Consider the following 5918-nt stretch of genomic DNA (forward strand, 5'->3'; position numbering starts at 1 on the left):
ATTTCTATCTCTTCCATGCCTTTGTTTGTGCTGTGCTCTTGGCTTGGAATATTCTCCCAGCCAAACACTTCCTAGCTTTGACCCCACCTAGCATGTAAGACACATATTCAACTCATGGGTTATTTGTTAGCTACTCTCTAGGGGTACTAACCTTCCATCTTAAATGGTATTGAATGCTTCCTTTTTTTGTGCCTTTGTGGTACATTCTTTTTATTGTAGCACCTGTAACACTGACTTGAACCTGTTCTTATGAGTGTCATGGCCATACCTTCAGTTTCGAATGACAAAAATTGGAATGAACTGATTTTTTATATTAGAGTTCTTAAAATCCTTTACATTCCATATCTAACGAAATGCCAAGTTTTGTCAGTTCTTCTTCCTAACCTTGCCTTGCAAGACTGTATGTGATTTAGCCCCTGGCTACTTTTCCTACAGCAGTTCATTTTTCTCTCTCTCTTGTTTATTGTACTCCATACTGGCTTCCTGTGCTTCTCAAACTTGCCCAGTTGCTCTTGACTCAGAACCTTTGAATTTGCTTCTTTTTTTTTTTTTTTTTTTTTTGGAGATGGAGTCTTGCTCTGTTGCCCAGGCTGGAATGCAGTGGCATGATCTCAGCTCACTGCAATCTCGGCCTCCTGGGTTCAAACAATTCTTCTACCTCAGCCTCCCGAGTAGCTGGGACTACAGGCGCACACTGCCATGCCTGGTTAATTTTTTGTATTTTAGCAGAGTTGGAGTTTCACCTTGTTTCTCGGCTGGTCGAGAACTCCTGAGCTCAGGCAAGCCGCCCCCCTTGGCCTCTCAAAGTGCTGGGATTACAGGCGTGAGCCACCACACCTGCCCTGCATTTACTTTTGTATCTGCCTGGTACACTCTTTTTGTAAATATTCTTAAGTCTTGCTTTCTTCTTTCTGGTCTATGCTAAAATGTAACAGCAGTTCTATTTCTATTTTGTTACCCTGAGTTACTTTTTCACAGGTTTGAGGATGTAAAATACTCATCCTTCTAGGAAAGAATTGATTGTTCACTCCTTGCATTAACAATCAAATGAGTAACAATCAGAACTAGTATTAAACCTGTTTAATCAATCAATGATTGATTACAAAAGTACACACACTTCTGAAAGATAATCAGAAACATCTTCTTTACATAATTTCTGATAATCAGATAATCAGCAATAGCTTTAGTCCAGTGAATAGATTCCTAAGGGTCAGCCAGTCAGCCAGTCAGTGAACACATTTACATAGCTAAAGTCAATACTCCAGCATTTAAACTCCACACTTTCCCAAAACCCTATATAGTTTACCTTCTTTGCTTATAAATTGTGTCTTGCAAAACCAGTTCTCCCTTGCCTGAATAAATAATAAGTTCAGCTTCTTTTTTTAGATATTGAGTGGTAGATTCCTTGTCAATATTTGTGATTATCTATGGTAAACTTATCATGTTGTTATCTGTTGGTTTATTGTCAACTCTATTCTATGTAAGCTCCACAAAGGCAGGCACCTTGTTGCTTTTGTTTACTGCTATAGCTTAATGCTGACATTGATGCCTAGTGCAGTGTATGCATTCCAGAAATACTTGTTGAAGAGAGTTTAGAGCAGGGACAATGTACCATTGAGTATAATATCCCCAATGCCTAATATGGAGCCTAGTACACAGAAGTGGTTTCAAAAATATTAGCTAAATAAGTGAATGAATAAGAAAAAGTTCAAGAGTGACTACAGTTAGTAACAATGTTTTGTATTCTTGAAAATTGCTAGGAGTAGATTTTAAGTGTTCTCAGCATAAAAAAAAGTGAGATAATGCCTATGTTAATTAGCTCAATTTAGCCATTCTACAATATACAGATATATTTGAATACATCATGTTGTACATGATAAATATTACATTTTTATTGGTCAATTATACAATAAATAAAAATTAAAAAATGATTAATTGTCCATGTATTATTTAAAACATTTTTAGGAACATCCTTGAAGTAAACCAGAAATTATTCAGATCTTAATGGGTCCATATAGTTCTCTTAAACTCACTTCTCTTTTTAGAAATATTCTAGTTGAAAAGATACCCACTTTCCTTTTTGACATCTCTTTTTGAAAGACTTAAAGGCATTGCAATTTCAATGACTAAAACAATCTATGCTCCTTCCCCTAAACCAGATCCTCTTTTAATATTTCCTCTGTCAGTAAATGGCATAGGCCAGAAATCCTTTCTCCCTCACAGAGGGAGAAATTAGTCAGGCAGTCAGTTAGGGTGGGTCCTCGGTTGAGTTCTTTCAAACAAAAGAACAGCCTGCAGGCATAAATAAGGGAACTTGCATAGGAAGGCTTGCCTAAGACATGGCCACACTGCATAGATAAGACAGGCCACACAGCTGACTTGCCCAGACATGTCTGCAGTGGGAAATTCCATCCCATGACACATGTGCAGTAAGGAGAAAAAAGCAATATGGAGTAACTCAAGGTAAGGGCTTGCATGCACACTAGGAGGACAGAGTGGAGCTACCAGAAATTAGCACTTTATGCAAATTAGATGCCCAGCCCTCATTGGTTTCTTATAAAAGCCTCTGTATTCAACTGTAAAATGGCAACCCTTTCCTGGGACCACTCTCTGCGGCAGAGAGCTTTCTCTCTTTCTTTTGCTTATTAAACTGCTGCTCTAACCTCACCCTTGGCATGTCGCATTCTTGATTTTCTTGGCTGTAAGACAAAGAACTTTGGAAAAATTTAGTTTGTTGTTTAAAAGAGAATAGCCCTTACCAGAACAAAACTGCTTCTATAAATCTAATGAAAGTCCACCAGGTTAAAAGGATGAAAGGGGCCTGAATTTTCTGCTAAGATGTAGGTGTAATTAAATGATTACCAGCCATTATACTGCAGGTCACAAGATTTATAACTTTCCCAATTACTCCTGTAAATACCATTACTATTGTAGAAACTAAGATTGGCTTTTTAAGATGTCTTTTCAGGCTTTTGCATTTCAAATAACGGAATGGTCCTGCCTAGACCAGCAACTCCTCTGTGGCTTCCACCCAGAAGTGGACTCAGTGCACGAAGACCATTTTCCACACCCCTATGTTTGTATCCCCAACCAATTAGCAGCACCCATTCCCTAGCCCCCTGCTTGCCAAATGATTCTTGAAAAACCCTAGCCTTCAGATTTTCAGGGAGGCTGATTTGAGTGATAATTAAATCCAGCATCACTCCCTCCTTCCCTGACCAAGTCAAATTGCCATACCTTAGCATCTTGTCCATCTCCATTAAACATTTCTCATATCTGAAATGTAATCTGTGTTCTTGTCATTATTGGATTAAAAGCTATCTCTTCAACTAAACTGTTGCCACTATAAGAAAAGGGTCTATGTATTTGGCATGTAAGAGCAAGTAAATAAATATTTATTTAAATGGATGAATGAATGAGAGGTGTGTGAATCTGGTCAAGTTTTTCCCAGTAAACACAGTACACAGAGTTGGAGTAAACAGAGTTGGAGCCTGTGTTCTGGGGTTGTCCTGGGGACAAGAAGCAGTAGTGCACTAGGAAACACTGTTGTACAAGTATCAGTCCTGTTCTAGAGCTGCATGCTTTACACTAAAAATCATAAGGTCTTGCTAGTCACTCATGGACTTATGTTTGGTGGAAAAGGGAAAAGTAGAGCATAAAAGAGATAAGAAGATCAATTTTACCTTTAATAAGAAAGGAGAGACAGAATGGGTCTCAGTTTGTTGTACTATGCCAACTTGAAAGCAAAGCACTACATCAGGTTTTTATTTAAATGCAGCCAATTTTAAAATGAGTGATATATTCTAAGAAGGATTTTAATCTTTAGTGAGTCTCCCTTAAGTGTAAGTGTTGAATAGCTCTGTCCAATAGTTTTAGGGTTCATTTGATATTTTAAAAAAGTCTCCAAAGCAGTTTATCATGGTAAAATGCAGCACTTACAAATGATAATTTTTTTCCCATTTTTGCCCCGTGGTGAAAATCTCAGCTGTTGCTGCTGACATCAGTTATAAAAATCTTACATTTTAGAAATCAAAAGTAAAGGACAAGAGAAGATAGGAAAGCGAGATTATCTTTAGGAAGAAAATTTGGGACATGAAGCAGGGGTGCTGGGTGGGAAGGGGGGAAGACAATTTCCCAGGCAGTCATCGTCATACTGCCTGATTTTCCTTTGTTATCATTTCATTTTGTTACCCTACCAGAAATTTATATAAAGCATGGTGCCTGGCATGTTATTTGTCCTCCATTTTATTAGTTAATAAGCATCAGCTTTAAAAGTGTAATTTACTTTAGCTGATTGTAAGAAAACCATAAATCCCATATACTTGAAATGCAACAGATTGAGAGGAAAGGGAAGGAATGTTGAGCTCTCCTTCATCATCACCAGAGTTCTTCAAGGTAATATGAGAATCTCAAGGAGATCCCCAAATATCACAGTTTAAGGTTGCAGCACTGGCAAACAGCAAAGCTAGATTCCAGGTTATGTCTATTGCATATAAGACTTTTGTTCCCTTCTATGACTGCATTGCTTCCAACATGAAGGTGATACCAGTTACACTGAAAAAATAAATGGTATGACTGGGAGAAAGGTTGCATGTGATTTTAAAATACAGTTATTTTTTGGTAGTTAATACCTAAACTACTCTGCCTCAGGTACAAGATATGTTATGGTCGATTGAGGCAACGTATATTCTTTGCATGCCTAGAGGGGGTTGTCAGAAAAGGTTAAGGTGTAAATAAGGACAAAGAAACTGAAGAATACTAAACCAGAATATGGGGGACAGAAGCTTTTCGTTTTTATATTATACAGCATAAAGCCCTTACTCCAGAGCCTAGAACTAAATTGATATTTGTGTGTTCTCTGGGGAACTTACCTACCACCCATAATATTATTTCTAGGAAATGATCATCTCCTAATTTCAAATGATGCTAACTTGACTAACTTAGTAACAGATGTTTAGCATACATTTTCTTTTTCTAAGTGAAGAATCGCCTGGAATTTCTTGAAACACCCTTATATGTGCATAAAACCGTAGGTGGTATTTACGTAAGTCTAAAATAGAGCCTACATGGCTACATGGTGCCTTGCTTAAAAGAAATCTGTTCCATTTGGAAAAAGGAGAGAATAATTATTGTCATTCATAACAAATTTTCCTTTTGTGTAGGTTTTGGAGATATGTTGATAACTAGTGGATAGTAATCAGGAAAACTCCATAAATGTTGAAGTGAAAGATATTAATTTAATTGAATGTACTGGACTCTTTTACTTCTGCATTTGACTCATGGATTAAGATTTTATTTATTTGGTTTCCTTTGCTTGTTTTTAAGTCCTTGAGTTGTCTATTTTTCAGAGCCTTAGATCCCTTAATTGATTGAATTTTCACTGCAAATAGATAAAATTCCTGCTAGACAACACTGCAGGTCTTAGAGGTCTATTTATATGCTTATTTAAATCTCTGGCATGAGTAGGTATTTAAAGCATGCTTTGGTTTGTAAATACTAGTTTCTTTATGGAATGTAACTGTGCCTCTTACCACTAGAATGAATTGATACCATCTATCTTCCTCTCCATCTTTAGATATATTATTTACCCAAATTTTAACTTCTCCAGTGTAAAGTAATAATATTTCACTACAATAAGAAAATTAATAAACAAAGTATAAAGGGACTACTTTTGAAAAAATGTTTTAGAAACTCAGTCCTTTTGATTAGTAACCAGCCTTAGTACCAGAAAAACTTCAAAGTGTCCTCTAAACATTGAATTTTCATCAGTGATGCTGCAAGCCTTAGTTCTCATCTTTCATGCTTACCATTGCAGTAACTTCAAAAGGATAAAAAGAAAGAATGGTAATCTCTCAAAGCAACCTGGTGCTCAGGCCGGTAATCACGTATTTAGCTATCATGCATTCACAACTAGATAA

Source organism: Symphalangus syndactylus, chromosome 17 (genome assembly GCF_028878055.3).
Source record: "Symphalangus syndactylus isolate Jambi chromosome 17, NHGRI_mSymSyn1-v2.1_pri, whole genome shotgun sequence".
Taxonomy (NCBI): Eukaryota; Metazoa; Chordata; class Mammalia; order Primates; family Hylobatidae; genus Symphalangus; species Symphalangus syndactylus.